General features: G+C 33.9%; 1 long non-coding RNA gene across 1 annotated transcript; it reads left to right on the top strand.

The window, feature by feature from the left end:
• Positions 1–911: 911 nt before the first annotated feature.
• LOC142164894 (uncharacterized) lies at positions 912–2,436 on the top strand. Its single transcript, XR_012695976.1, has 3 exons — positions 912–978; positions 1,094–1,241; positions 1,776–2,436. It is a non-coding gene; the product is annotated as an uncharacterized LOC142164894 (long non-coding RNA).
• Positions 2,437–12,443: the final 10,007 nt, after the last annotated feature.

The raw sequence follows: 12,443 nt of genomic DNA, 5'->3' as shown, positions 1-12,443 counted from the left end.
AGAGAGTTAAGGAGGAGATGTGAATTTTAATTTTTTAGGAATTTTAAAACTCAAGAATGAACCAAAAAAGAAAATAAAAAGGGAGAAAAGAATAAACATAAAATAAAGAAAAGATAAAACAATAAAAGAAGAACAACAAAATGAAACCAAAAAAGAAAAGAAGGAAAAGGAAGACAAGAAACAGAAAAAGAAAAGACAAAAGGTATAAAGGGAAATAGGGGAGAGGGGATTTGCCTGGACTATCAAAGGGGTACACAGCCACTAATGGACCAAAGTGGCATCTTGTGCATGGATTCACTCAGATCTAATTAAGTATAATACCAGAAAAATTATAGTGCTATATGCAATTTAGGGAGGTGAACCCATACTCCTCCCAGTAAATTCGCCCCTATATTTTACTATTTATTTTTTCTAGCAAATATACATAAATTATATATGATATATTATAGATCCGTCGGCCGGCTATTTAAGTTAATTCTTCAAAACTTAATGGTAAGAAAGTAATAATCTCTTCTAAACTCAACCATCAACACTCGAAAAGGTCGTGTACACGAGAAAAATTAGAAAAGGAAGAAAAAGAAAAGGACAAGAGGGTAAAAAGTATACTCCAAATTTACAAATTAGTAGGAGTAACTACGAGAAGTCATGGGGGGGGGGGGGCTCTTTACAGCTAGGATGTGTCATTTTAGAAATATTTTGCATCTTTTGATTTTCCATAAAACTACTATTTTGTCCTGCTAATGAGACAAATTAACATTAGTTAGCAGCATTTAACTGATAATATATCATTCAACTTCCTTAATGTAATGCCGTGGCGGCTGTCTGAACATTCCTAGAAAACAAGTGTAAGATTTTTCCACGCGATTTAAGGATAAATATAAGGAGAACTATGTCACTCAAAAATTAACTGTAACCTCACAACCTTGAAGTGTCGAAGACAGTCCAAAAGTGAAGTTTTAAGAACAAGGGAAAATGAAGGTACTATACATTTAATTTATAATGTTAGCATCCAAACAAATGCACAACAAAGTTGTAGCTTATTTAGTAGAATTACTGATAATTTACTATTGCTATTTTTGTTAATATAATGCAGCAAAAGGTGGTTGTTAATGTATCTGCTAATGGATGTAAATCTCGTTTCGGTCTGAAAAAGTTTGTTTTAGGTTGTTTGGTACCTTGCCTGGTTCAAGATGCTGCTACATGCAAATATAAAGTCATGTCCATTGCAACAACTTTACCAGGTAACTAATTAACAATATTATTGGGCTCTTTAGCACCAAAAGCATAGTAAAACCTTAACCTTATCCCAAATAGTATATGTTGAGCATTTAGTTAGCTAAAACTAATTAATAAGTACTAATATTTGCTTTGTATTATTAAAGGGTGTGATAATGGGATCATCTGAAATCTTAAGATGTTAGATGGATTAATTTCACATAAATCACTAAATTTTCCTTACTCTAACAGCAAAGTCACATGACTATTTTTTATCACATTAATGTAACTAGACTTTACTCATCATAACAATAACATGACAAACTTTACATACAACAAAGTAAAATCACCTTGACAAGTAGGTTTGTTATTATACAGGGTGAATTTCAGTTGTTAATTATGTAACTTTACTACTATAATTGAGTAAAGTTTTATTATTAACTTTACTGTGATAGTGGGTAAAAATCAATTTAATGGATATAGTTCAATGACCATACATAAAATTAATTAAACGGTGGGTGGACACATTTGTTTATTTATGTATATATTTAACGTTGCAGGGGTGGAAAGAGTAAGTATATAAGTAGAAAAGGAAGGAGCTGACAGTAATCGGAGAGGGAATAGATGCAGTAAAGCTGGTGAACATACTTAGGAAAAAGGTGGGATTTTCTACGATCTTGAGCGTTGCTCCTGAAAAGAAATAGTAGGAAATTCCAGTGCCTGTATTCTATTGTAATAATTAATAGAGTATTCCCCACGGTTGAAATGTGGAAAGTTAGAGATCCATAACACCTCTTGCTATTCATTTTGGTGATGGCTCAGATTTTTTTTTAAAAAAGAAGAATTATTAACGTGATCTAATTAGGGAATTTGCACTTCCAAAATCCAAATTAAAATATATAGAAGAAAAATTTGGATTGATGCGTTATTATAAGGACATTATCTTCTCTTCAGTTGCGCTGGTTTGGCATCTAGTTGAAAGTATAGGGGGTGGATTGCTTATTCTAAAATTAATTGTTGTAAATTGACTAGTTTTTTAATTTGTCGACTAAATGTAATAGCGAGATATTAAGAGGTGCAGAATTAAAATGCAGAAGTAAAGTGCACGAATTAAAGACATCGGAGTTTTTATACTGGTTCGGATTCAATGTGAATCCTAGTCCAGTCTCCTTGGGTTGCAAGGGAGTTCTCTTTTCCTGAGTACAAAGTGAATGGTGTAGTTTACACCAACAACTCAGTTTCTATGTCACTCGTCTTTTCTTGATACAATGCCTCACCAATATTTTCTCTCTTAATTCTCCAACTTGTTAAACATCAGATCTAATAGAGCTACAATGTTTGTTTGAAGGAGAACAAAGAGAGGGTAATTGGTTTAATCGAAGTATGTCTCTCCAAGACTTAAGGTTGCGTATAAATACTTTGTAGGAGACCGTTCACACTGGAGAGTGTTTGATTCAAAAGATATTAAAACCTTTTTGAACAAATCAATCAAAGATGAGAGGGTAAATCTTAGTCAGATGAAAGAAATATGAATGATCTTATTAAGATTCAATGTTGTCTCTCCCATCAATCGATGAGGAGGCAAATTTACACATTTTTCTAGAGACCACTTCTTCTCTATCCAGAATACAAAAAGAGAGCTTTTTGCTTATTTGAGAGAGATATCAGGAGCAGCTTCCTCGTTGAAAGCTTTCCTTGGCTATATATAATCAAGACTCCTTTTCCCTTTGCTTGACTCGATGTCCTCTTGCCACCAATGTGTCTTGTTCATGATTTTAGGCGTCACTCTTACCGACTCGTCGGATGTCAGAGAGGAGAAATGGACTGGGCTCTATTAACTTCCACTTCCCAGTTAATTAGGCGGGGCGTCGATCAACTCGGTCGTGACGGTCAGATTTTGACCAATACAAAGAGATTTGCTAACCCAAGAGATTTGATCTTTGGAAGAAATTGACTCTTTCCAAGAATAAGGTTAATTCCCATTACTCTTCCTTGATGTGTGGACTTTGACAGCTTTCCATCTTTAAGTCTTGATAGCCGCCGGATTTGCTCCTTAAATCTGGGCCCTTCCAGTAATAGCTTCTAATTGATTATCTTGCCGGATCTTCAATGCTTCTTTTCCTTTTTAATGCTTCAATCAATCTCTGATTGATTATCTTGTCGGATCTTCAATGCTTCTTTTCCTTTTGAATGCTTTAATTAATCTCTGATTGATTTCTTCCTTCAACTTTGATTCCTTCTCTTTTTGCACTTCAATCTTGGTTGATTTCCTTGAGTCCTTACACCAAAAGTAATTATATTATTTTTCATCATTAAAACTAAAACTTAACACTAGTCTATCGCACCTATGCTTCTGAAGTGATAATTTTGCACAGTTGCAAATGTGTGACCAAGGATGGTCAACTGAACACCCTTCTTTAAAAGATTATATTGTGTATAAGATAAATTATTATTGTTTGCTGTGCTAGAATGCGATATATCCGATGTACGTAATTGCTTGTACTAAACCATAAGACGTATGATTGAACTGTTACTACTACTTTATATCCTTTGCAGCTAATGTTCCGGCATTACAACGACGACAAGAAAAAAGATAAACCGTAAATTATGAGAATTATTAATCTTCGTTAAGTGAGTCTGTCAAGTGTTAACTAATGACAAATGAGCTCATGGTTACCCAAACAGAAGGGCTATATTTCTAGCACCATACTTACACGTGGTGCTTTCCCAGTTTTCATTTGGTTAAGGACAAAAAGTTCTCCCTCTGTCACATTTTATTTGAAGGTAAGGGTCAAAATGTTTAATTTTGAGTGTGAATTTGAGCATAAATTCTACAAATTTTTTCAAAAATATTATGAATAAGTCAGCATGGTTAGAATTTTTTTTCCAGAAAATCGTGGTAAATCTTTTTGCTTTGACTCCTCAAATAGTAAGCGTCAAATAAAATGAGGCATATAGTGAGGCAGAGCGTACTAATCTTCATCTTTGCAGGACACGTGTTATAGACAGATCTGTCTATTCGAAACTTTTTCCTATGGTTTCTATTGATGGTACTGATATATTATTCTTTTTGGTCTTTTTGAGCCGAATGTCTATTGAAAATAACCTCTCTACTCTCGAAGATAGGGGTAAGGTCTACGTACACATTACCTTCCCCAAATCCCACTTATGAAAATTCACTGTTGTCGTCCATTCGAAACTTTTGGCCTGTTGGATTTTTTTCCCAAAGTAAAAGCAGTGAGCATATGGTAAACGAAATCTTTCACTACCAAAAGGTTGTGGTGGGATATATGATATCTTTCATGTTTAATCAAAGGGCTCGAGCTTGAGCCATGAGAATGAAAAATATTTTGATAGATAACTCTTTTTCCTTTAATAGGTCTTAAGCGACGAGCATTCGAATTAATCGAAACCTCAATATGAATATAGAACAATGAGTGAGAAACCAAAAAAGTCATCTTTGCATTACTCGAACGGGTTCTTAATGTCAGGAAGATATTGACTTAGAAAGTCTCAACATACGGAAAAACAGTAAGCAATTGATAAGGAAAAAAGAAGAAAACATAATAGTAATATCTCCTGTTTAAAATTCGCTTCTTATATAACATAATAATAATAATTCCAAATTTGGACCCGGACCTGATTGTGATGGCGACTCTCGTAAAGACAAAGCCAGCCGACACACTCCCAATTTATTTTTAAGCAATTAAATAATAAAAACTAACTCTTTAACATAATAATAATAATTCCAAAATAAGGTGAATAATACAGTTTGCGGAATAGACATAACCCGGCATCAGGGTGTCACCAGTCATGAGCATCCATTATAAAAATTACAAGTCCGAAAGAGTCTACACAACTATTACATAACTAAAACAGGAGAAAATAAGATAGAGGGAGAAGCATTAAGCTGCGAACGCCGAGCAGCTACCTAGTGAATCTCCGAAGTCTGCTGGAAGTTCTCAACCCTCGCAAGCAGGATCTGAAGCGCCCGAATCTGCATACGGGGTGCAGGGAGTAAAGTGAGTACTCCAACTCAGTGAGTAATAATAATAAATGATGACTGAACGATAACAAATCACGTAAAGGCACATCAACAGGCTATAAAGAAGCAGTAAAATCCAGTAAAAACAATGAAACAGTGAAAACATGTAAAGTCACCTTAGTTCAGTTTAAGCTTCTTTAAAATATCTTTTTAACAGTTAAACAATTAAATGAAAACAGCTAGAACAGATAAACACATAAAAATCCGCCCCTCGGGCACAATGTCAACAGAATCCGCCTCTCGGGCAATATCATGGAACAACACCAGCTCCTCGGGCTATATCTCATATCACAATGGATACCCGCTCTCACTGAGGGTGTACAGACTCCGGGAGGGCCCCCTTACGGCTCAAGCGCAATATCAAGCCATCTCGTGGCATAATTAGTAGGCTCTTGGCCTTATATCAACAAGCCATATCGTGGCGTATAATCTCAGGCCCTCGGCCTCATAATCATAAATTAGTGTATCCTCACAACACAAGCCCTTGGTCTTACTCAGTCAGAATCTCATAAGCCACTCGGGCAACAGTAAAATAGGATGCTCAACCCAAATATTCATTTAAAATATCATTTAATGTGTTAAAACAAAGTAAACATGACTGAGTTATGAGAACAGTAGAATATAGCATGACTGAGTACAAGTATAAAGTCAAAACAATAAGGAAATATCAGTAAATATCCCCTAAGGGTCCAATGGGCACGAAGCCCAAATATGACATTCAACCCAAAACATGATGATAGCAAATAGTTTTCAATCAAATACGCGATAAAACAATCATCCGGGATGGACTAGGTCACAATCCCCAACGGTGCACGATCCCACGCTCGTCATGTAGCGTGTGCGTCACCTCAATATAGCACAACGATGTGAAATCCGGGGTTTCATACCCTCAGGATAACATTTACAATCATTACTCACATCTATCCGGTCCAAATCTCTAGCTCGCGATGCCTTTGCCTGTCGAATCGACCTCCAGAGGCTCCAAATCTAACCAAAATCAGTGCAAAACTATCAAAATATGCTAAGGGAATAAAGCCCACTCGAAAGAAATCAAATTACAACACAAATCCCGAAATTGGCCAAACCCGACCCCCGGGCCCATGTCTCGGATTCCGATAAAATTTACATCAATAGACTCCTTATCACTCTCCGAGTTCATTCATATCAAAATCATCAAAATCCAACCATAAACGACCCCTCAAATCCCAAATTCTAGGTCTCCAATTACAAGCCCTAGTTCTTCAATATTAGGCTTAAATTCTATGATTAATTAAGTAGAATTCACATTAGAATCGAGTATTAAGTCCATAAATCTTGCCTCCAAGTGTTTCCCCTTGAATCCCTCTTCAATCCTCTTCAAAAAGCTCCAAAATCGCTCAAAAATGATGGAAGTTAGCCCCAAAATCGCGGACAAATGGCTATTTAAACATTCTGCCTAGGCATTAAAAACCGACCGCGTTCGCGAAGTATAAACTGACTTTGACCAAAATTTCCTTCATCGCGATCGCGACTCCCAGCTCACGAATGCGAAGACCTAGCTCCATTACTCACCGCGAACGCGAAGAACAAATCAGCCTGAACCCAGCTGCTCAACTTCCTCTATGCGAACGCGGCATAACCTCGCGAACGCGATGTACAACAACCCCAGCCCTTCGCAAACGCGGAACCTTCCTCGCGAACGCGAAGGCTAAATCTCCAGCCTCACCTGCTAACCTTTCACGAACGCGAGGCCCCACTCGCGAATGTGAAGGCCAAATGTCTGCAACACTTCAGCAGATTTTCTGCAACTTTCAACAACTAGAAATGGTCTGATTGACCACCCGAAACTCACCCGAGGCTCCCGAGAGCTCAACCAAACATGCCAACATATCCCATAACATCATTCAAACTTGTTCCAACCTTCGGAACGCTGAAAACATCATCAAAACACCAAATTCGCATCGGATTTAAGCCTAAGAATTCCAAAATCTTTTAAATTATGCTTTTGATCAAAAACTCTACCAAACCATGTCCGAATGACTTGAAATTTTGCACACACATCCCAAATGACATAACGGAACTACTGCAACTCTAAAAATTTTATTCCGACCCCTATATCAAAATCTCACCTATCAATCGGAAAATGCCAAAATTTCAATTTCGCCAATTCAAGCCTAAATCCACTCCGGACGTCCAAAACACATTTCGATCACGCTCCTAAGTCCTAAATCACCTCCTGAAGCTATCCGAACCATCAAAACTCACATCCGAGCCCTCTAACGCATAATTCAATATCCGGTTGACTTTTCCAACTTAAGCTTCCTCAAAAGAGACTAAGTGTCTCAAACCTTACCAAAACCTTTTCGAACCCGAACCAACCAGTCCGATCATATATAGAAACGATAAACAAAGTAATAAGAAGCAGAAATGGGGGAAACAGAGCGGTAACTCATGAGATGACTGGCCGGGTCGTCACATTTCGATACCCTTTTAACACATTTTACCGATCACCAAAAATAATTATAGCGCTTAACCAAATATAAAAAAATACATATTGATTATGTGTGTGTGTATATATATACTAGTGAATTTGTCCGCGCTCGTGCGGTTACGAAATTCATATAATAATCCTTTTGTAATATTAGAAATTTAAAGATATTTTGAAGATTCTTTTTGTCTCAAAATCTAAATAGATTTTGTTTAAATTTTAATTCATCTTACTACTCACCTAAGTTTTGTATTTTAGCTATTACTATGCAGATTGTTAGTGATGTTTTTGAACCTACCCGCACAAGAATATTTGAGGGGCTTGAGCTCATTTAATAATCACATGCAAAAGCTATGGCATTAAAAGTCACAATTATCAAACTAATAAAATAATTTCCTCAAGAGAACACAAGATGTACAAATGACATGATTATAAAACTTGAATATCTTTTCAATTTTAAAATATCGATAAATAAATTGAAATAATTAATCCGCAAAAAAATTCAAAGAAAAAGGAGATAATTTGGCACCAAGGAGTTATTATTTATAACAAATCTTATCAAATAGAAATATCATAAAGTAAAATAAAAATACTTCACTATTCAATACTATTTTTATATTTTGGATTCTCCAAAAATTATGGTCATCTTTTTTCTTCTTCGTTCGTCAACTCTCAAGATATTTATTAAAAAAGGTCCACCTGCTTGATGCAGTTTCAAAAGTAAAATTATACTTGTAAAAATAAATAAAAATGAAAAAGTCACTTTTAGTTCACAACCAAAATTATTTATATCCGTCAGCCACAAAAGTACATATAATTTATATAATTTTTGTATATAACATACAAAATATATATACACACACAAAAAATAATATACAAAAAATATATATTTTTCACCTATTATTTTGAGAGCAGCTATAAGTGACTTTTCCCCAAATATATAAAATATGTCCACTTTTCTAAAAGGAAATTTATTTTCTACATAATTCAAATTATTTCTCAATATTTGATATGAGACTCACATTTCATGAATTTTATTTATCATTTTCAAAACGTTACTTTTACTTGCACTTTCAATTCAACCATGTACAATGAAATTTCAACTCTTACCTTAATATTATTCCTCAACTGCGACAGAGTAGCAAACCACATTGTTTAATAACTTTGTCATATGGTATAACTACTTTATCACAATTCACAACTATAATAAACTTAGCTCGAAGTACAATAGCAAGAACAACACGATATCCATATATATATATATATATATATATATATATATATATATATATATATATATATATATATATATATATATATATATATATATATATATATTGGAATCATGAAAATCTAACAGAAATATTTCTCATACTTTGATGAGAAAGTAATAGGACTTTTCATTTTTCTTGATGTACATCAATTTTGTAACATTTGAAGTGCTACTACTAAAATACGGACAAGCAATAAAATATTCTGACAAAAGATCTCCTAACATACGTATTTGCAAACGAAAAAAAAAGCAGTTTGTATTACTTACAAAAGTTAAAAGTAACTAAATGATAATTACATCATACTAAAGCAATACAATTCAACATCTTTCTTAGACACATACTCTATCTAATTAACTGACCCAGGAGACAATAACATTACCTTACTACAAAGAAACTCTACCTTTTTCTTCCCTTCCTTGTCCTTCATATTACATTTTTCAAGAACAATTTATCATGTGATCCAACCATTTGAGAAAATCATACCCCAGACCATGCGATAAAACTCAAGCAAATTCAAGAAAATTGATTAGAAAACTTCAGTTGGAAAACTAAGAGGATTCAAAGAAAAAAATTCAAATAAAACTTCGTGAATAAAAATATTTGAAATATCAATCAAATTTTAAAGGCAAATTCTCACTTGCTCAGTGTACTCAGGCATACCCACAAAATGTTATTCCCCTTATTTTTGGTGTTGCTAGTGCAAATTAGAGCTATTATCATCTATTATAAATATTTAAGAGAATGTTTTTCATGCTTAGCTAAAAAGAAATCCCTTGAGATCAAAATTACAAATAAATTGCAGATATATAAAGTGAATGTAAAAAGAGCTAAAATACCAAATTGAAAGATTGAATAGAACAATTACATATACTACCGTTGAACGCTACATAAGATTTCAGTTATCAATATTGCATTGCTTTTCATTTTTTATCAACTTGATAAACCTTACAATACACAAATTTCGCAGAAAAACTACTAACTACCAGAAAAATCCATCATTATTAAAGAATAAAGAAAATGTTATAAATAGAATTTTATTTATGGTGAATGTCTATATTTAGAGAGATTCTAGGATTTATTACTTGGTGGATAAGTCATCCTCTCCCTATAAATAGAGAGTTCTATTCCATTGTAATTCATCCCAAAAGAAATAAGAATTCTCTCTCTTTCTTTGCTATATTCTTCTTTATTGTTTTATAACACGTTATCAGCACGAGACTCTAACCAATTGAGTAGAAACTTTGGGATTGATCATAATGATTGTCAATTGTTCCATAAACTTCTTTCATGATTAAATTCTGGATTTAAGGTAAGTATTTTACTTTATTTTTCTCTTTTATTCTATAATTTGATTTTAAATACAAGCAAAGATAATTAATTTTGATTATAACTCTAATGGAGTTAGTAAGAAATTATAACCACTTGAAGTGGTAAAACTTCTATGTCTTGTCATGATCAAAGTCATATATGATCGTGAACACAAGAAGTGAAAACTCGTCCCATTGAATTTGCTACATTCTCATTCCCTTAAGAGAATGTGATAGCAATATGTGATAAGTCTGAAAGAAGTCAAAATTATTACCGTGAAGGTATCAATGGATGTGGACGTAGCAATAGACCTTATAATCGTCATCATTGTGATAATGAGAACAATAAGGATTCTCAAAATAATCCTTCACTCTGTGAAAGTAATATTTGTCATCGATTTGACATGATTTTATAAAGCACATATAGATGATTATGGTCCATTCATCATGTGAATGTGACAACATCTGATTTATGAATACATATTCATTCTTGGAAGAATATGAACGTGCTAGTGGTAGTGAATATACACACTCACCTCTAGAAGGAGATTTGAGATTATATAAGAAAATAATGTTATTATTATGGCATAAATGGTCATTGGTAACATACTTATTGTATGCCAAAATATTTGGCATTGTGATTATTAAAGACAATGGTAATGCAAGAAACAAACCTTGCATATAATTTTGACCATAACCATAATGGTATAACTTCCTTCTTCAAAGAGATTTTTACCATATGGATGTTGATGAATATGTGGTACTACAAAATTAATTGAGAACTCTGCAAGAGCCCATTATACTATTTTGGAGAAATACAAGTGATTACCAATAAGGTATTGTGTTGCAGTAAATCTCAAAGAAACTTATTCAGTTTCCAAAGTATACGAGAAAGCGGTTGATTATATTGAGACTATAAATAAAGGAAAGATTTAATATCTTCTATTACTACAACTTGTAGCGGGGTAATATGTATGTGAAAAGCTACCCGCTTTATTCTCCAATTTGTACTACACAAACATGTGATGACTCACTTGATATACAAGTAAATTCTGTGTTCCGAAGCCTTAAAAGCCTCCTTTTATCTCACCTCGATTTGCATGTGCGGTCGGAGCATATATCCATGTATTATGTGTTTCGAGGCCTTAAAAACCTTCTCTTTGTCTTACCTCAATTTGCGTACGCAGTTCGGGCACGCTTCTAGAAAGCTTTTATGTGAAAACTAAGTGAAATAAGGAATTTAGCTTTTAAAATTGAATAAAGTTGACTTCGGTCAACATTCTTGGTAAACGGATCTGAACCCGTGATTTGATGATCTCATAGGTTCCATAGTAAAATTTGGGACTTGAGCATATGCCCGGAATCCAATTCCGAGGTCCCAAGCTCGAGAAATGAATTTTTAAAGAAAATTATTTTCTGGAATATATAAGAGCTTTTGAAAATGAAAAGATATTTGAAATTGATGGTATCGGGACCGTATTGTAGTTTCGTAGCCCGGTACAAGTTTGAAATAATAGTTAACTTGAATCTGTAAAATTTGGTAAAGATCGGAATTGGTTTGATATAAAATTGACCTAAAGTTGAGAAATTGAAAATTTTGATGTTCTTGAGTGATTTCATGAATTTGAGGTTTAATTCATAGTTGTTGATGTTACTTTGATGATTTAATCGCACGAGCAAGTCTGTATGATGTTTTGTAGCCGAAAATTTCTCATTTTTCAAACTCTCTCAAACCTAAAACATCTTTGGGCGATTTTTCAAAGGCAACTACTCTTCCAAATCGATTGTAAGTCATTTCTAACTCATTTTCTTTAATCTATAATATCTTTTCATATGGTTTCAATCCAAAATCAAGGGTTTTCATGGAGAAAATTGGGTGCTTTGGGTAGAACTTAGGATTTTCAATTTTTGGGGATTTGGACCTCGATTTGAGGTTCAATTTAAAAACAAATTATATATTTGGGTTCGTGGATGAATGAGTAATCGGGTTTTGGTTTGAACCTCGGGTTTTGACCATATGGACCCGAGGTCGATTTTTGACTTTTTGGGGAAATCATTGGAAAACCTATTTTCATGCATTAGAATTGATTCGTTTAGCATTTATTGATGTTGTTAAGTAAATTGTGGCTAGATAC

This window comes from Nicotiana tabacum, chromosome 10 (genome assembly GCF_000715075.1).
Source record: "Nicotiana tabacum cultivar K326 chromosome 10, ASM71507v2, whole genome shotgun sequence".
Taxonomy (NCBI): Eukaryota; Viridiplantae; Streptophyta; class Magnoliopsida; order Solanales; family Solanaceae; genus Nicotiana; species Nicotiana tabacum.
This window is presented reverse-complemented; position numbering and strand designations above follow the sequence as displayed.